The 21089-nt window shown below is 44.4% G+C and overlaps 1 pseudogene; it reads right to left on the reverse strand.

Annotated features, from left to right (window-relative positions):
• Nucleotides 1-10547: 10547 nt before the first annotated feature.
• Nucleotides 10548-11184, reverse strand: LOC101003393 (annotated as a pseudogene).
• Nucleotides 11185-21089: the final 9905 nt, after the last annotated feature.

The following is a 21089-nucleotide window of genomic DNA, read 5'->3' on the forward strand; positions in this document are numbered from 1 at the left end:
CCTCTCCTCCTCCTCCCACGTCCAACCCCCTCCTCCTCTCCCCATGTCATCTCTCTCTCCTCCCCCTCCTCCACACCCCCCACCTCTTCCTCCCTCAACAGGCAGCCGCTAGAGCCTCGCTCTTCTCCCCAGCCCTTCCTCCTCCTTTTACTCGCCTACCTACTCCAGCCGCCACTGCCTCTCCGAGCTCCCTTCCCAAACTACTGAACCCTGTTCTTGCCCGGACGCCCGTTAGAGGAAAAGTTAAAATGGAAAGAAAGAGCACAAACTATCCTGTTCTCCTGTCCTCTTTTTCCCGCAAGCTCTAGAACCGACATTGATCAACCCCTAGCCTCGGGGAGACCCCTCCTGTTCTTTGCTCCCATTCCCTCCTTCCTCACAAGCAGCCCGCAACTGAGGTGGCCCCGGGGACCCTAGGACGACAGCTGGCCTGCGAGGAACCCCACCCTGCCCTCAGGAGCTCCCATGTCCCTCCTTGGACTTGAGGAGGACGACCTGAGGGGACAGCCTGGGCCTCGGACAGCGGGTGAACACAATCTTCTTGAGCCAGAGGACTCGGCCCCCTGCGGTCCTGCGCACCCCCGGGAGTCTACCCCGGCCCCCGCCCTTCCCGGCAAATCCCTGGCGGCCTGGGAGGGGAGGAGGCGGCCATGCAGCGAGGCCCGCCCCTCCGGGCAGTCAATCAGGGCTTTGTTTGCGCCAACCTGGAGCCCAGAGGAGCCGCAGAGGGCCGGGTCTGGGCCGGGCTAGGGCCGAGTGTGGGCCAGGAGCTGGGCCAGGAAGGGAGGGAGGTGCAGTGGCACCAGTGGGAGCCGGGCCCAGGCCCAGTCGGGAGCCGAAGCTCAGTTCAAGCTCCTCCCGACTCTCTGTCCCGGACTGGGGAGGGACGAGTTGGAGCCGGGTCCAGCCGCCAGTTTGGGCTTGGGCTGCCCCGCCCCCAATATCTCGGCTGGGCTGGTCCCTCGGGCCTTGGCCGCGGCTTTTCAGGTGCTGGAGACTCAGCGGAGCTGCAAGCGGACGGATGTCTTCCCAGCACCCACCGCCCCCTTCCGCCCACCTCAGGCATGCAGACATAGGAGTCCCACTGTATGTCGCAGACTGAGGCCCCAGCCCCGCTGAGGGTAAGGGAGAGTTTGTTCCCCAGGAAGCGCGCCGGGTCAGGAAGAAGGAAAGGTGGGGGATCTGTCTTTCGGGTGGCCAGGCTCTCAGCAGGGGTGTGCAGGGGCGCCCAGCCTCTGCACTCAGGGCCCGCTCCGCGATACTGGGAAGCCCTGCCTCCCCTAAGGGTCTGCGCGTCTAATGCAGTAAACGTGAAGTCGTGGTGTGGTTACCAATCTACTCGGCTTCCACGAGCGGGCGGGCGAGTGGCAAGACCTTTCTACCCTGCATCTCATTAACACTCCTGATAAGTGAAAGACTGCATAGCCAGAGGTGATGCAGCTCCGGGGATGCGTGGCTGAGCTAGAAGCCTGTAAATACAGTCATTAAGCACCTGAGGGCTGGCCCAGCTGGGAGGAAGGATATAGATGTCCTGAGGGACTTGCGGTGCCATATAAGAGGAATCAGTCAAATTCACAAATCACAGGGCCACACTACTCAGCAGGGAAGGCATCGCCCAAATAGAGCACGTCCCTTATTGCCCTAAGGTTTATTATTGCCTGCTTTTTTTTGCACGAAAACTGAGGCTCAACGAGGTCAAGGCATTTATTAGCCTAAGATAATGGGCCAAGTCAAGGACAAGCTAGAATTCAAGGCAGGTCTCCATATAACGAAACTTCATGCTCCCTGTTTCACCAAAGGACTCTAAGATTTGAGGCTCCCTGGGAGGAGACAAAGGAGGGAAGGCAGAATCTGGCTGAACTATCACAGAGGAAGGAAGGCAGGATCTGGCAGAACTATCACAGTGGGCTTCTGGAGGAGGTGATGTTCAAGATGGGCTTGGAAATTTTTTTTCTTTTTGAGACAGAGTCTCGCTCTGTAGCCCAGGCTGGAGTGCAGTGGCATGATCTCGACTCACTGCCACCGCCGCTCCCTGGTTCAAGCGATTCTTCTGCCTCAGCCTCCCAAGTAGCTGGGATTACAGTCGTGCGCCACCACGCCCGCTAATTTTTGTATTTTTAGTAGAGACGGGGTTTCACCATGTTGGTCAGGCTGGTCTCAAACTCCTGACCTCAAGTGATCCACCTGCTTCGGCCTCCCAAAGTGTTGGGATTACAGGTGTGAGCCACCGTTCCAGCAAGGCCTGGAATGCTGAGTAGGATTTTAAAAGGCCAAGGGTGGGGGAAGGTGGTCCCCTACATCAGAGCATGCCTTGAGCTCAAAGCACAGAGCCATAGACTCTACTCACAGAAAGAGGGAAGTGAAGGCTAATCAGGCCAGAAAGTTAATATGTATGGCGTCTGCCTCTCCTAGGAAACATTTGCATTTTAATAAAAATCCATAATGCTTCAGCTACGAGGAGTGACAAGCACCAGGGCTTAAGGTTTGCTTTTTGATCAGGGGTCTCACCATACATATGACCACCTGTTGCCCCAGGAGAGCACTAGTTTGGTATCCACTTGCAGAGAACCTGATTGAGACCCTAAAAATAGTTATTTCCAACCCCAGAACTAGGAATAGACCCTGGAATCTTGCACCCATCTAGATTCCTACTATCTTAATTCTACTTCCCTCACTATTTAAACTGGTTTTTAGATCACTGGAATGGGAGTATGGGTGGGTGATGACCCTCACTGAGAATCTCCTATGAATCTAGCACTGTGGTAGGCCCTTTATATATGAGATCTTATATAATCTTCATAACATTACTATAAGATTGGGATGGTTTGTTCCCATTTTATAAATGAGGAAACAGGCTCCAAGAGACTAAGTTACTTGTTTTAAGTCTACAAAGCTAGTTAGAGGTAGAACAGGGATCTTTGCTCATTTGTGTGAGTTTCAAAGTATGTGCCCCACCCAGAAGACAGAATTATGTAACTGCCATTTCACCATTCTAGTAACATATGCAATACCTGCCATTTCTCCCCTCTTTAGAAGGTGCTTTATAATGGCTAAATCACTGGCATCAGGAGACCAGGGTTTTAACCTTGGTTCTACCACTGCATGCCTGTATGATCCTAAGCAATTTGTTTTCCCTTTCTGAGCCTCAGTTTATCTACAAACTACTTTGCAGAGTTATTAAATGCCATGCTAAGAGGTAAAGGCTTTATTATTGATATATAATGCAAGATCACCACTGAAGATTTTTGAGTAGGAGAATAACATCAGAACTGCATCTTAGAAAGAACATTTTGGTGATAGTTTAGATTGGGGTCCCCAACCCCCGGGCCACAGACTGATACCAGGTCCATGGCCTGTTAGGAACCAGGTGAGCGGCAGGCAAGCAAGCATTACCACCTGAGCTCTGCCTCCTGTCAGATCTGCCTCAGCATTAGATTCTCATAGGAGTGCGTACCCTATTGTGAATTACACATGCAAGGGATCTACGTTGCGCATTCCTTATGAGAATCTAACTAATGCTTGATGATCTGAGGTGGAATGGTTTCATCCTGAAACCATCCCCCTCAACCCCTGGGACAATTTTCGTGGAAAAATTGTCTCCCACGAAACCAGTCCCTGATGCCAAAAACGTTGGCGACTGCTGGTTTAGATGATGGCATGGAAAGACAAGATGTAAGGAAATGAACCAATAGACTAAATAAAAAAAAATAAAAAAAAAAAAAGTTGATGATCTGGAATGGGCACAGTGGCTCATGCCTATAATCCCAGCACTTTGGGAGACCGAGGTGGGTAGATCACTTGAGGTCAGGAGTTCGAGACCAGCCTGGCCAACATGGTGAAACCCCATCTCTACTAAAAATACAAAAACTAGCAGGGCATGGTGGAGGCTGAGGCAGGAGAATGGCTTAAACCCAGGAGGGAGAGGTTGCAGTGAGCCGAGATCAAGCCACTGTACCCCAGCCTGAATGACAGAGTAAGACTCTGTCTCAAAAAAAGAAAAAAAAATTGCTGATCATCTGAAATAGGGCACTGACTATGGAAATGGAGACAAAGGGATATCTCTGTCCATCATTGTTATGGTAGAGTTGACAGAAAAGATTTGTGTAATGAGAGAAAGGGAAGAAACTGACGTTTTTTGCTTGAGTAAAGGAAAGGATGGTATAGTGTTAATGGAGATTGGGAATTAGGAGCTGAATCAGTTCTGAAGTGCCTGTGGCCTCCTGTCTCTTTCCCCCTGGCCCCCAAACAATCCTGTCAATTATAACTCTAAAATACTATTTTAATCATGACACTCCTCTACTTTACAAATCTTCAATGATTCTCCGTTTGACTTTCAAGTTTAAATTCCTCAGCCAGGCATGAAAGGTCCTTTGTGCCTTGGGACCAACCTCATTTGTTCATTCATTCATTCATTCATTCATTCATCATTTACTGAGAACCTCTATGTGTCAGGCTCTGTACTGTATACCAAACACAAACATAAAAGACGTTGTGCCTGTTTCTGATAGGCTCATATTCAACCACTCTAGCATTACTCCCTGTCATTTTCTTCCCATCCTTTTCTCCCTTTCATACCATGCTACAACACACTGGTTAGCCACCATTTCATGACTTATGGGCACCTGCTGGTCTCTCAGCCTTCACCAACCATTCCCTTAACTATCTTCCAGTTGAGATTCTATACCTTTCTTGACTCTCCAGAGTAGGTTAAACAAAACAGACAGCAGAGTTAGTCTTGAACTGAGGAAGCATGTCACTTGCCTTTCTCATACCACTCAGCCATTCATTTCCCAAATAGTTATCAAGCAACTATGTGTACCATTCACTATATTAGGCACTGGGGACGTACAATGGTTCTTGTCCTCATGGAGCTTACATTGTAGTAGAAACTACTAATAATTATAACTGCCATTTATTGAATGTAACTCTACTAAATTGGGTGAAGACATTTTGAGATAGAAGTATATAAAAGATGAGACAAGGTTGAGAGTAAAGTTGTAGAAATAGGGCTAGTGTCTTAAGATGCATGAAGTTTCCTCTATAAATCTCTAAATCATGCTTGATCAATAAACATCATCAACAACAGATCTTTAGAGAATACTACTACCATGTGTAGATTAATCAGCTTGGCTCATGCTCACAAGTAAGTAAGGCATGGTTTCTGTAGCCCTTTACATTATTTTACTTGTCTGACTGTGGACCTTGGAAAAACCCTAGCAGATGTCTCTCATTCATATTGCAGGTTACAGAATGTGCTTTCCTTCTGTCTCTAACAGAAATGAGCCCGCAATGGAATCATTCCAATTACTTATGCCCTTGATTATTCACTTTAGAGGGTAAAGCAGAGCAGTGGTTCCCTAACCTGGTTGCACATAAAAATCCCCTAGAGACTTTTCTAAAAGCACCAGCTACTAGGTCCTACTCTACCCTTGCTGAATTGGAATATCTTGGGGTGAGACCCAGGAATACATAGTTTGGACAAGGCCCCTAGTAATATTAATGCACTGCCAGGTTTGGAAACCAGAAAACCAAAACAATGCTTCCCCAAAATTTCAATCTGAAAGACCAGTAAAATTTCTCTAAAGTTTCTCCAGAAACTTTGGGGACCAACGTAATGCCAACTTTCTGTCATGTAAAGACATGTTTCTTCACTATCATGTTATTACTGAAATGATATTTTAACATCAAAATCTAGAAAGTGTGGAAAGAACAGTCTTTTACTCAGAAAAGGCTTTCTCAAGATATGTCAGTTGATAACAATTTTTCTCGTGGGTGTCAGCACACTGATGAAAATGTCACAGACTGTCATGGGTATGCAGATTAGTGCTTGGGATTCCATGGACCAGATGACCTCTGAAAGTCCTTTCTATCCCTGAAGTTCTCTATTTTAGGCATCTTTGCTTTGGGCCTCTCCTATTCTCCAATAGGATTTTCTGGCTGGAATGGAATTCACTAGATCATTCACATCATCTCCCTGCCCTGTCCCTAAATCATTCTAACTACTTGAGAAGGGATGATGAGAGCATTCTCAAGAAGATGAGTACATAATCTTTCTATCCTTTACTCCTTTTATTGATTCATCTTTATAAGGGTAACTTAAGAGTTCTGATGACACAGCATCACCTTGGATTCAAGAGCCAAGTGGGATGGATTGTGAGAAGGAGCCAGGATGCTCTGATAGTGGCAAAAGAAGTCCAAAGACAGAGAAGGCTTTGGTTTTGTTACCTGTAATCAGGAAGAGTACTGATAGGAACCCATGTTACTGGGAAATGGATTCGAACGTCAACACCTTTAGATGGCCAAAGTGGAAGCATGGAGGGTAAAGGATATTGGACATAGCCGGATTTCAGCTTGAGCCAGAAGCCTATTCATAATAATAGGTACATTAAAAACAAATCAATTGGCTATGTGCATGGAGCCTGCTTCCTGAATGCCAAGGAAGCAGTCTGCTTAATAGTTTGTCTATTATTAGAGCAGGCATAGAGGGGGAAAGATGACGGAAGCAGCAGGAGCATTATGGAAAAGAAAGAGATAGAAAATACTTAACCCTCTGAGGGTAGTATAGAACAGCAGAGCTTGAAGTGAGAGAAAATGTGTGATGTATTGGTTTCTTGACCCTATCCAAGGGAGAAATTTAATGAATTTTATTTTAGCCTTTTATTAATTCATTTCAAGAAATAATTTCAGCCGGGCGCGGTGGCTCAGGCCTGTAATCCCAGCACTTTGGGAGGCCGAGGCGGGCGGATCACGAGGTCAGGAGATCGAGATCATCCTGGGTAACATGGTGAAACCACATCTCTACTAAAAAAATCCAAAAAATTAGCTGGGCGTGGTGGTGGGCGCCTGTAGTCACAGCCACTCAGGAGGCTGAGGCAGGAGAATGGCGTGAACCCGGGAGGCAGAGCTTGCAGTGAGCCGAGATCGCACCACTGCACCTCCAGCCTGGGTGGCAGAGTGAGACTCCATCTCAAAAAAATAAAAATAAAAATAAATAAAAAATAAAAAATAATTTAAGAGATATTTATTGAAAGCCGATTATGTGCTAAATATTGTGCTAAGAATTTCCCCATTCTGAAAAGTGGAACCCTTGTAGGACTGGAACAGAGGTGACTTGGGTACATGGTTACGATGCAGTATAAAGATGGGCTTTGCCCTTACTACATCTCAATCTCTTCTGATAGACTGACCTTGGGCATAGAATCAGCATTATTTGCTTTTGTATCCTTAGCATTTAACATGATGCCTTATACAAAGAAGGTGTTCAATATGTAGATAAATAAATTGATGTCTCCACTTGATGTAATAAAGCCCTGGTTTCTTCATCGAGAAACAATAGAGATGAGGCCTATCTTTTAGGTTTGTTGTGAGGATTAGAAGTAAAGTATGGAAAGCACCTAGTACAGCACCCATCATGTAGTAGGTGCTCAATAAATGTTAGCAATAAGATAGTTTGAAGATAGCTTTTATTGAAAAGAGAAAAGAAAACCTGGTATGTTCTTTTTTTTTTTTTTTTTTTTGAGACGGAGTTTCGCTCTGTCACCCAGGCTGGAGTGCAGTGGCCGGATCTCAGCTCACTACAAGCTCCGCCTCCCGGGTTCACGCCATTCTCCTGCCTCAGCCTCCCGAGTAGCTGGGACTACAGGAGCTCGCCACCTCGCCCGGCTAGTTTTTTGTACTTTTTAGTAGAGACGGGGTTTCACTGTGTTAGCCAGGATGGTCTCGATCTCCTGACCTCGTGATCCGCCCGTCTCGGCCTCCCAAAGTGCTGGGATTACAGGCTTGAGCCACCGCGCCCGGCCCTGGTATGTTCTTTGGCATTGGTCCAATTCCAAAATCTAAAATAGTGCATCAGAGCTGGAAGGGACCTTCTACAAAGTCCAAACTCCTCATTTTACAGATGGGAAAACTGAAGCCTAAAGAGGGAAAAGGATTTACTTAACGTTACATCTAAATTATCTACACTTTTCCTTGTAATTACCTCAAATCATTGTGGAAAGTGATACAACATACAGACATATATATGAGCTAGGGACATCATTTTATAAATGAGGAAATTGACAAGGAAAAAAATTAAATAATTTTCCCAAGGACCTACGATTCACACTATAGCAGCCTGGCTTCAGAGTCTGTGATTTTTAACCATTATACTTCTCTATTACAGCACTTATACAATTATATTAAAATGCCCCTTTTGACATGTCTCCCCACTAGAACTTAAGCTCCTTGAGGGCAGGAAGTGTGTGATTTCCACTGTGGATAGTTATTTATTTATTTAACAAATATGTATTCGGCACCTATTATACACCAGGACTTGCTAGCCCCAGGGAGCAGGCCTTATCTTTGAAGCCAGGTTATCTAGCTCTGTAATGCTATTAGTGTTCATTTGCCTTATGTTATCGCCTTCTCTTTACTAATGTCTTATTTAGTGTTTCAGCTTAGTCTTTTCTTTCTTTTTTTTTTTTTTTTTTCTTTCCTGAGACAGAGTTTCGCTCTGTCTCCCAGACTGGAGTGCAGTGGTGCAATCTCGGCTCACTGCAAACTCCACGTCCCAGGTTCACACCATTCTCCTGCTTCCACCTCCTGAGTGGCTGGGACTACAGGTGACCGCCACCACACCCAGCTAATTTTTTGTATTTTTAGTAGAGACGGGGTTTCACCATGTTAGCCAGGATGGTCTCGATCTCCTGACCTCGTGATCCGCCCGCCTCGGCCTCCCAAAATGCTGGGATTACAGGCGTGAGTCACTGTGCCCGGCCTCAGCTTAGTCTTATCTGTTCTAAGGAGCACGAGGTTCTGTGCCCATGCCGGGGCCAGGCAGTTAAAGGAGAATAGCCAGTGAGAAACTTCATGGGGAAAGTGAAGTGCCAGAGATATGATAAAATCTGGAGTCCCTCACCATCTGGAGAGGTTTCTTTTAGTAAAAGCTTTGGGGTATTGCATTTGGCAGGATTTTTTTTTTTTTTTTTCAATTTAGGAAGTATCCTGGCCTTACAACACCCTTTTGCCTATTTCCCACTCATTTGGCCTTCTAAGAAGTCACAGTCTAAATAAAAAGATCAGTCATTATATACATCCAGAAAGATAACTCCCCTGGTACCAGGTCTTCGGTAGACACTAACTGCTAAACAGGCCATAGGAGGGAACGATGAGGGGAGACCTGGGGATGGGGCACGGTGGGGCTCAGGATAGCTGAGGAAAGGCTAGTAGTGTATGTACTTTGTGTGCCTGCATTCTCAGACCCTGGCCCACCTCTTTAAGGGTGACTTCTCTGGCTCTAAGACAGCCACAGACCTAGGGCCTGAGGAACCCCAAGACCCTTGCACAGTAAGTTTCTAGACAGCAAGAGCTAGAAGAATGAAAATTGCTGGGCCTTAAATCTAGAATCAGGTATCAGTAGCTGAGCTGGAGTAGAGTAACTAGTATGCTCTGTCCCAAGGGCCATGTTTCAAGTCCAACTTGCTGATCCTGCAGATGAGGAAAGCCAGTTAAAGGGCAAGAAAAATCATTCAAATGGATCGGGGCAAGGGGGCAAGGGGCAGGGGCAAGAGAGTCGCGTGGAGCGGAGGGACAAGGAGGAGGTAGTTTATTTTTCTCCTTGGGTATATATTTACGAAGTTCCTTCTGTGCCTAATTAAACTTAGTTTTTCCAGGGCCTCTTTTTGGATGGAGGAGGGGACAAAGGAAGAAGAGTACATTTTGTTGAAACCTAGAGATATTAATTGACTCACCCAAGGACATACTGTGAATGGGACCAGAACCTTTGTCTCCTTAGCTCCTAACTGCCTACATTTCTCCATGCCATACTGCCTCCTATTATGCCATACACAGCTTAAAAATCTAAGATGATTTTTCACTGTTGAGAGGGTAAAGTCCGAACTCTTGTGCCACCTTGGGACCCTAATTATCCTGACACTGTTAAACTCTCCAATTGGTTCCTAGACTACCTCCCATAATGAGATTTAAGCCCAAGTCTCCCAGAGCTCTCTCCCACGTCACTATCCCCAAGTCTACTTGGTCTTCTTTTTCTTAACTGCTCCCTCTGCCTCTGCAACAAATTAAAAGAAATTTACAGTGATCACTCATATACTCACCACTGGATTCTACCATTAACAATTTCCTGGCTGGGCGCGGTGGCTTATGCCTGTAATCCCAGCACCGTGGGAGGCCAAAGCGGGCAGATCATCTGAGGTCACGCATTCGAGACCAGCCTGGCCAAGATGGTGAAACCCCTCCTCTACTAAAAAATACAAAAATTAGCAGGACATGGTGGCACATGCCTGTAATCCCAGCTTCTTGGGAGGCTGAGGCAGGAGAATTGCTTGAACCTAGGAGGCGGAGGTTGCAGTGAGCTGAGATCGTGTCATTGCACTCCAGCCTGGGTGACGGAGCAAGACTCCTTCTCAATTAAAAAAAAAAAAAATCCCATATTTGCTTCATCACATATCTGTCCATCTATCCACCTTTCCATTGATCCAGCCACTTATTTTTTATACATTTCAAAGTAAGTTGAAGATATCGGCACACATCCCTCCCCCAATACTTATGTATTTTTTTTTTACTGTGAATATATATTTTATTTAATCATTTTTTGTTTACAATTGAAACTCTGGGAATTCAAAATTAACATCCTTGCCAATGAGCTTCTTATAGACACCAGAAAAGGTTTCAGCCTTGTGTTCCACATTGTTCTGCTGTGCTTTGTCCCAGTGAACCTTTATGAGGTGGCTGCCATCCAGTTTCACACGGATTCTCTTGCCCACAATTTCGCTTGGGAAGACCAAGTCCTCAAGGATGGCATCATGCACAGCTGTCAGAGTACAACTCCTGGGATGCTTTTGCTTATTTTTTGTACAGCTTTTTTGAGTTGGCTTAGGCAGAATTATCCTCTGAGCGATAAAGAAAATATGCTTCCCATTGAACTTTTTCTTCAATTCGTGTACTAGCCAGACTTGGATTTTCTGGAAAGATTTCAGCTGAGGAACGGGAACAAAGATTATGACAGCTTTCCAACCAACACCAACTTCAATTTCCTTGACTGCAGTAATATTCAGCTTCCTTAGCTGAGCCTTGAGGTCCAAGTTCATCTCCAGCTCCAGAAGAGCCTGGGAGATGCCGGATTCCAACTCGTCCGGCTTCTCGCCATTGGGCTTCACGATCTTGGCCCTTGAACTGAACATAGTCTTCTCCTTGCTGAGCGCTGGCTTAGGAAGAGTGTATGTATATTGTTAACTAGAGTTCCATTTTTTGCATTTGTTTTCTTTTGAGCTAAAATTTACATACACTGAAATACAATTTTTTTTTTTTTTTTTTTTTTTGAGACCGAGTTTTGCTCTGTTGCCCAGGCTGGAGTGCAGTGGCACTATCTCTGCTCACTGCAACCTCCAACTTCCGGTTTCAAGCAATTCTCCTCCCTCAACCTCCTGAGTAGCTGGGATTACAGGTGCACACTGCCACGCCTGGCTAATTTTTGTATTTTCAGTAGAGATGGGGTTTTGCCATGTTGGCCAGGCTGGTCTGGAACTGCTGACCTCAGGTGATCTGCCTGCCTTGGCCTCCCAGAGTGCAGAGTGCTGGGTTTACAGGCATAAGCCACCGCGTCCAGCCTGAAATACACAATCTTAAGGGAATATTTGCTGAATTTTGACAAATGCATACACCTATATAACCCAAACCCCTGTCAAGGTATTAAACATTACCATCATCCTCAGAAACTTCTCTCATGCCCCTTCTCAGTCAAATTCACCCTCACCTCATCCTACAGAGAGAACCACTATGTATTAGTTGTGTGTGTTCCATATAAATGGAATTATACAGTAGGTAGGTAGCATTTTGAGTCTGAGATCCTTCACAGCATAATGTTTTTGAGGTTCATCCATGTTGTGCTGAATACAATTCCATTGTATTTGTTTATCCATTCACCAATTGATGGACGTTTGGGTTGTTTCTAGTTTGGGCCTATTAAAAATAAAGCTGCTAAGAACATTTATATGCAAGTCTTTTAATGGACATATTTTCATTTCTTTTGGGTAAATACCCAAAACTGGAACCATCAGGTCATAGGTTAAGGTGTATGTTTAACTATGTAAGAAACTGCCAGAACCGATTAAAAAGATGTTCCACTTCACACTCCCACCAGCAATACATAAGTGTTCTAGTTACTCCACATCCTCACTAATGCATAGTATTTTCATTTTTAAAACTAAATGTAGTCATTCTAGTGGGGTGTAGTGATTCTAACTTGCAGTTCCCTGATGACTTATAACGTTAAGTATTTTTTTTCATATCCTTATTGGCCCGCCATTCATACATCTTTTTTGAAGCATCTGTTCAAATATTTTGTGCATTTTAAAATTGGGTTGTTTGTTTTATATTATTGAGTTGTACATATACTTGATACCATTCCTTTGTCAGATATGTTTTACAAAAATTTTCTCTCAGTCTATTGTTTGTCTATTTTAGAAGAAATATATTTAATATTAAAATACAAGGGCTGGGTGCGGTGGCTCACACCTGTAATCCCAGCACTTTGGGAGGCCGAGGCGGGCAGATCACCTGAGGTCAGGAGTTCAAGATCAGCCTGACCAACATGGGGAAACCCTGTCTCTACTGAAAATACAAAAATTAGCTGGGCATGATGGCAGGTGCCTGTAATCCCAGCTACTCGGGAATCTGAGGCAGGAGAATTGCTTGAACCCAGGAAGCAGAGCTTGCGGTGAGCAGAGATTGCACCAGTGCACTCCAGCCTGGGCAACAGAGCGAGACTCTGTCTCAAAAAAAATTAAAATACAGGATAGAAAGTGACATAGAGCACACAAATACATGAGTAAAATTATGTGAGGAGACAATACAGTATTTACAAACCATATATCAGACAAATAATTTGTATATAAAGAACTCTCAAACTCAATAATAATTTTCTTGACAATGTCTTCTGATGAGCAGACATTTTAAATTTTAAAGAAGTCTAATTTAGTCTTTCAATTTTTCTTGTTTGGGTGTGACTTGTTTAAGAAATCTTCGGCCAGGTGTGGTGGTTCACACCTGTAATCCCAGAAATTTGGGAGGCCAAGGAGGGAGGATCACCTGAGCCCAGGAGTTTGAGACCAGCCTGGGCAACATAGCAAGACTGTCTCTACTAAACATAAAATAACATAAAATAAAATAAAATAAAATAAAATAAAGAAATCTGCCTATTCCCAAGTCATATGCTCCTATGTTTTCCTCTCAAAGCCTTATGACTTCAGATTTTATGTCTGGGCTTTTATGTTTGGGCTTATGTTCCATCTCAAATTAATTTTCCTATATGGTTTAAGGTAACAGTTGAGGTTCATTTTGTTCATATGGATAGCCTGTTATTCTTGTACCATTTGCTGAAAAGACTTACATTTCCCCATTTGATTGTTTTCGCTCCTACTTTTTTATTTCTAGCTCTTTTATTTAGAAAAGTGGATATGGGCCGGGCGCGGTGGCTCAAGCCTGTAATCCCAGCACCTTGGGAGGCCGAGGCCAGGCCCGGATCACGAGGTCGAAAGGAGTCGAGACCATCCTGGCTAACACGGTGGCCCGTCTCTACTAAAAATACAAAAAAACTAGCCCGAGGCCCGAGGTGGTGAGCCTGTAGTCAGCTACTTGGGAGGCTGAGGCAGGAGAATGGCGTGAACCGGAGGCCGAGGCTTGCAGTGAGAGCTGAGATCCTGGCCACTGCACTCCAGCCTGAGTGACAAACAAGACTCCCGTCTCAAAAAAAATAGAAAAGTGGATATGTAAGCTCACTCAATTTTCACAAATGGAACACTCCCATTTAATCAATCCCTATATCCTAGCAAACATATCAAGAAATGTAGCATTACCAGCATCCTAGAAGCCGCCTTCCTGCCTACTTACAGTTACAACCTCTTCTGTTGCAACAGTAACCATCCTCCTTATACTAATAGCATAGATTAGTTGTATCAATTTTTATGCTTTATATATGGAATCAAACATTGTGTAATCTTTTGTGTCTGGCTTCTTTCCCTCAATATTAAGTTTATGAGAGTCATCCTTGTCGTGTCTAGCAGTAGTTCATACATTTTGATTGCTGCATATTTTTCATTGAAGGAATGTACTACATGGACACGGACATTTGTGTTGTTTCCAATGTTTGACTGTAATGAATGGTGCAGCTATAAACACGTCTTTTGTTGTACATATGTATGCATTTGTACAACAATGCATGTATGTTGTACACATGTATGCATAAATATACATATGGATGTATATTTAGGAGTAGAACAACTAAGTCATAAGGCATGCATATCTGCATTTTAGTAGATGTTGACAGTTTTCTAAAGTGATTAGTTCAATATGCACCCTCACTAGTAGTTGCTTCGCATCCTTGGTAATACTTGGTATTGTCTTTTTCATTTTATCTATGCTGGTAGCAGATGACAGTGTGGCATTTCCCTGATTAAAAGGTTGAGTATCTTTTCATGTATTTATCAAACATTTAGTTATCCTCTTGGAATTGTCATTTTTTTACTTTTTTTACCATTCTGGTAGGTGATTCACCTCCCTTTTTATTTACTAAAAATCTATTCTACTTTCAAGGTCCTACACAAATGTCACCTTATCATTGAAGCTTTCTCCATATCCTAGGCCATATAAGTATCTCCTCAGAGCTCACATAAGCACTTCTCACTAATTGTAATATTTCACTTACTAGGCATCTATTTTCACCCATTACTGGGTTAGAATATTTGTTAGAGCAACCCCCGCTTTGTGTCATGGGGCCGATCTCTTTGTAATTATTTCTTTCTGGTATGGGAGCTCTTTAAGGGCTGAAACTCGACCTCGTTTAATTCTGTATACCTTTTCTATTCATTATCCCCACATTTACAGAGTGATAAGCGCATAGTAGGTACTCAATAAACATTTGTTGAATGAAGGCCAGGCGTGGTGGCTCATGCCTGTAATCCCAGCACTTTGGGAGGCCAAGGCAGGCGGATCACCTAAGGTCAGGAGTTTGAGAGCAGCCTGACCAACATGGAGAAATCCCGTGTCTACTAAAAACACAAAATTAGCCGGATGTGGTGGCACATGCCTGTAATCCCAGCTACTAGGGAGACTGAGGCAGGAGAATCACTTGAACCCAAGAGGTGGAGGTTGTGGTAAGCCGAGATCACGCCATTGCACTCCAGCCTGGGCAACAAAAGTGAAACTCTATCTCAAAAAAAAAAAAAAAAGAAAGAAAGAAAGAAGCAAGAAATTTGTTGAATGAAATGCTTGTTGTTGAATACATGCCATACATTACTTTGGATCTGCAAAGGGCCTCGGCAAATTGTTCACATTGTCAAATTAATGCTGAAACAGATTTTGTGCAAAAGGGAAAAATCAAATCACTGAAGGCTTTTCTGTAGCCCTGAGGCTCTGAACTGGACATTAGACTGTTTCTTAGGCTGGAGGGACAGGGACTGTTTTTCTTAGGCCCCTGCCATGCTCTTAGAATGTCAGCTCCATGAGGGCAGGGATTTTTATCCCCAGTATCTATAAGAGTGCCTAACACCTAGTAGATGTTTAATAATTGGTTTATTAAGTGAATAAGAAAGTTGACGAAGTGGCCCAAGCCTCCACCATAGATCTTATTCTTACCCTGTATTTAAAATGCTGCATTAATGGCTTCTTCCTCAAGTTATTCTCTTTCAAAATACCACTCTTCAAATGTGGGTCACTCACTCAGTCTTTCACATGTGCATTGTGATTGTTTCTTCATAAAGCAATTTCATAGCCAGTATCCTTTGGATCTGTATAGCAATTTTCCGAGGTAAGCAGGTCAGGGATTACCATGCCTATTCACAGAGGGGAAATTGAGGCTCAGAGAGGTGAGATTATTTTGTTCCACATTACTTGGCTAGTAGGTGGAAAAGCTAATACTTGAACCCAGGTTTTCTTATCTCCATCCAGAACTTTTTCTACCACAAATGAATTTTTCAGGTTGTTTAGGGTAGGGGGTACTTGAGGGCTCCGTGGATGGGGACGGAGTGGGAAGGAACAAGGGAGAAAACTACAAACTGGTAGAAGGATGTTAAAGGGAGAGGTAGGCACAGTTGAAGATTAATCTTGTGCTGATGTGGCTTGTCCGCCTCTTCCCCTGCTCATTGCCTCATGAGTACCAGTTTTGTCATGGGGGCAAAGACAAACCTGTTATCTCAATCAGTAAAACTCCCTCTGGGAGAACACTTGCCAGGCTGGGAGGGGTCAAATCCAGCGGGTACTTGGGAAAGAAACAATATTTCCAGCCTTCTTTGCATTAGAAGATTTAACTTTAGGGGCTTCTGGGTTTCAGTTTCGTAGGTGTGGGGCAGAGATGGTGGTAAAAATAGCCCTTGGGGCCCTACTAGAAGCAACCAACCAGCAACAAAGTTCATGTGTCCAGATACCTGGGGAAGCACCACATGTGTGAAGCAGGTGGCAATGGCTCTCCTGTTCCTCACCCAACTAGGGGAAGTCAAATAGAGCTACCACAATCAGAAAACACTGTCCGGGCATGGTGGCTCACACCTGTAATCCCAGCACTTTGGGAAGCCAAGGCGGGCAGATCACTCGGGGTCAGGAGTTTGAGACCAGCCTGGCCAACATGGTGAAACCCCATCTCTACTAAAAGTACAAAAATTAGCTGGGTCTGGTGGTGTGCGCCTGTAATCCCAGCTATTTGGGAGGCAGAGGCAAGAGAATCGCTTGAACCCAGGAGGCAGAGGTTGCAATGAGCTGAGATCGCACCACTGCACTCCAGCCTGGGCAACAGAGCGAGATCCTATCTCAAAAAAAAAAAAAAAAAAAAAAGAATCAGACAACACTAAGTGGTTACAAACCTATTTCCAACACTTTCTATTTGAAGTGCTTCATAAACAAGTCTGGGAAGAAGAGGAGGTCGGGAGGAACCACAGCCCAAAGCTCAGTACTGTTGGGGTTAAGTTTCTGGCCATATTCAATTTGCCCATTCCCCTTTGGAGGGTGGGTTCTGTGTTTGCATATGAGATGATGGACCAGGATGGGGGCATTGGTGACAATTGTCAGTAGTTAAAAAAAAATAAAGCAAAGGACTTCATGGCCACGACCTCTGGCTGGCAGTGGGTTGCCACCCCCAGACTCTGAAGGGTATTTAACACCTATCAGTTCCCATACTTGAGAGAAGAGAAAATCGAGCCTTTGGACTAGGGCTGCTGAACTTGTGTAGGGTAGGGCTTATGCCTACTGTCCTTCCCTCCTCCACTACAAGCTAATCAGCTATTTGCTGAGCTGTTTTACCACTGGATTGTGAGCTCCTTTCTGTGTGCCCAGGCACATGATGGGTGCTCTAATAAGTTCATGTTGTGTGTATAAGCAAATGAGCCTAGGCTTTGAAAGATGGAGCCTTATAAGTACTTTGGTCCAAAGAGACATGGGAAATCATTCCACCCCACATCTTACCTTGGCCCTCCTAAGCTACAGCTTCTGTACCAGCTTCAATTCACTAAGCAAATAGTTCTTTTCTCCCTCCGCTCCCTTCCTTTCTTCTTTCCTTCCTTCCAATTGTAGTCTGGGTGGTGAAGGAGCTTCCTAAGGCCCTTAGAATTTAATACAGTGAAAGGATTAAAGAGCTAGGAGTCAGTAGACTTGGATTTAAATCGCAGTACTGCCACTGTCATTGACTGAGTGACCTTGAATGAGTCCCTTACTCTTTCTGGATCTCTTGGTGTCTTCACCTGAAAATAAAGTGAACTCGGTTAAGTACTTTTCCAACTGTGCTCTTTGGTACCATAGAGTATCATTTCTCAAAGTGTGACACAAGGACATGAGACAACTTTTTGCCAGAAGCAAATTTTAAATTACAATAGCTGTGGATATATTTTTAACATGAATTAGAAAAAAATATACCAAAAACATTAAGTCTGTGATGTTACATAGGATGAGGCTGAATTTATTTAAGAAAAAAATGAGTCAATTTAAAGAAACATATTAAATATGAACACTGAAGGAACTAAAAATATTTTACCCCAAAATATATTTCTTTGACACATTTTGAGATGGCCGTCAGGGGGCCAGCAAATAGAAGTAGCCCCGCAAAGCTGTCCTTTGTGGGGGAGATTTGCACTTGTAGAGAATCTACATTGATGCAGCCAGGCCTTCCCTTGTCCAGATCTAGGAAAGACTGAGAGTCTGACACCTTAAAGATCCGAAAGAAACATTTACCATCTATTCTCTCTGGAGGTTGCTACCTGTTAGGTTTCATCTACATAATGAGAACACTTTTGCTAGACAGGCTTCCTCTTCTCTCCCTCCGATAACCTATTTCGCCATTATAAACTGATTTACCACCATTACCTCTTTTGGCCATTCTCTGGGTCCCATTCTTTCTGTAACCTCAAGATGGTATACAAGCTTCTGCACCGCAGTGGGGGAGTTGGGCAATCACTCTGTGATGCTTACACGTTAGTAAATCATATGTCTTCCCTCCTATTAACCTACCTTTTTTCAGTTGATTTTTCTGCGAGCCTTCAGAGGGCAAAGGGGAAGCTTTCCCTTGGCCCCTACAACACGCTGGCTGGTAGATATAGATATAAAAATCATATGGGAGCTTTGGGCAGAACTGAAAGTTAGGCAACACTGCTTTTGAATTCTGAAACATCCCTTCAGAGCAGGGCTGAGCCCAGGGCCTCCCAATGCCACAAATTAAACTTTTTTTTTCTTTTTTTGAGACGGAGTCTCACTCTGTCATCCAGGCTGGAGTGCAGTGGTGCGATCTTGGCTCACCACAAACTCCACTTCCCAGGTTCAAGCGATCCTCCTGCCTCAACCTACCAAGTAGCTGGGATTACAAGCGTGGGGCCACCACGCACTTTTAATTTGAAGAAAGAAATTTGTGGCTAAAAAAACATTTGCAGCAGGCGTGGTGGCTCATGCCTATAATCCCAGCACTTTGGAATGTCGAGACAGGAGGATCGCATGAGCCCTGGAGGTCGAGGCTGCAGTGAGCCGAGATCATGCCATTGCACTCCAGCCTGGGTGACACAGTGAGACCCCATCACACGCGCACACACACACACACACACACAAATCCCCTGAAACAAAAGGAACCCCAAAAACCTTGGCCCAGGAAATCCTGAAGGTCCCTCCAGTGCTGACATTCTAAGACTCTAAATCACCACAGCACGTCTTGGGTGTTCTTCTGGCCTGAGGGGTAACTTGATGACTCTAAGTCAAGTGATATGGAAAGCTGCTCACTTTCATGCAGTCCACTACAGGCTCCAGGCAAAGTTACAGGGAGAAATTAGGAAGCTGCCCTTCAAAGTTACTCTTAAGGGTGTGGGTGGGGTAATAGTCTCCAGAGTCCAGCTGCCCCCTAGTGGCCAAAGGCATCAAGGGGTATGGATAGAGTGTTCCTTTGGGTCTAGATTGGTATCCATTTAGGGCAACCTATTCCAGAGCATGGTTTTTCTCAACCAGCCTCAGAGACTGTGAGTTTGTAGGTCGGGGGAAAGGAGGATGAACCTAAAAACCCTCTATGGTTCTGGCCATTATACCTGACCAGGCTATACTCCTTCTTCAACCCAAAAGCAGAATGATAGAAAAAGGCTCAGTAAATTCTGGGCATAACCCCAAATTCAGATCAGTTTGCTTAACTCCCAAGTCCTCTCAAGAAGGGGCTATTGGTGGCTCATCAGGTTCATTTTCCCATCCTGACCTGTAGTCTCAGAAGCAGATTTCCAAACAAATAACCACTTGCTAGTTCAACAGCACCAAGAGGGGTCTGGGAAGGTTTTAACACCTCCTCTCATAATTTACATTAGTACTTACATATCCATGATATCGACAGTTGGTGTTTTCTCAAATTTATGTAATGTGCTTTTGCAAACATATCTTGAAAAATCATTCCCTAGTCCCTTCCTCCAACCAGTACCCCCTGCCACCCTTAAAAACTGTCTCTTTGGAAATTCCGAAGCCATTTCAGGCTTCATGTAGCACTCATAACTCTTTGCTTTGGCTAGCAAGGTGTTTTCAAGATTAGGGTATATCAGCCACCAAAAATAATAAAGTAGGAAACTCCAGGTCTACGTTCCTCCTAAAAAGAAACTAATGAGCTAGAAAAACTAGCAGAATCAGCTTTTGAAGGAAGCTGGAATCTAGTCAAAAACTTACAACAAGGGGAATACTTGGTGAAGAAAGATGTTGCTTTGTGGTAAGAGAGTGTTGCATTTTAAATCACACATTTATCATTCCCCATGCCCCAGATCAGCAGTGGCTGTGAGGACAGTAGATGGCACTCCTGGTGCAAGTTGCTAGTGCCAGAGGGAGCAATATGAACCTTACTCTCAAAGAATCGTGGTATGGGCCTCCACCTGCCTGGAGGCTCCCTCAAAAACTGTTAGGAAGGTTTCCTTAGTTTCACCTGACTAAAGAGTGTTTGCAGGGCTCCAGTGGCTTCCAGGGAGGCTGTTACTGAAAGTATTTAAAGGCGCGGGTATTGGCTACAGCAGCCTGGGGTGAGGGATAACACTTGAGACAAATGATATACAGACCTAGAAGCCTGGGAAAGAAGAGATTGGGACAGAAGATGTGTATGGGAAGAAGAATTTTTAAATGCTCCTGTGTACACCAGGGAATCATTAAAGCCACCTGCACTCCCAGGGGAGGACACATGCTTGAAAAGACCGGAGAAGAACCTAAGCTTTCACCTCAGGCAGGCCTTCAGGCTCCACATATGTAGGAAGGGAAAGCTGAGGCAGAGTTAGGGCCAATATGTAGAGATTGGGATAGTACTCTTCCCTTTCTTGTTTTTTTGGTTTTTCTTTTTAAATTTTTATTTCAATAGTTTTGGGGCAATGGGTAGTTTTTGGTTACATGGAGAAGTTCTTTAGTGGTGATTTCTGAGATTTTTGTGCACCCATCACCCAAGCAGTGTACACTGTTTACAATGTGTGTAGTCTTTTATCCTTCACCCGACCTCCACCATTCCCCTAGTCCCCAAAGTCCATTATATCATTCTTATGCCTTTGCATCCTCATAGTTTAGTGAGAACATACAGTATTTGGTTTTCCATTCCTGAGTTACTTCACTTAAAATAATGGTCTCCA

The sequence above is a fragment of the Papio anubis genome, chromosome X (assembly GCF_008728515.1).
Source record: "Papio anubis isolate 15944 chromosome X, Panubis1.0, whole genome shotgun sequence".
In the NCBI taxonomy this organism is placed as follows: domain Eukaryota; kingdom Metazoa; phylum Chordata; class Mammalia; order Primates; family Cercopithecidae; genus Papio; species Papio anubis.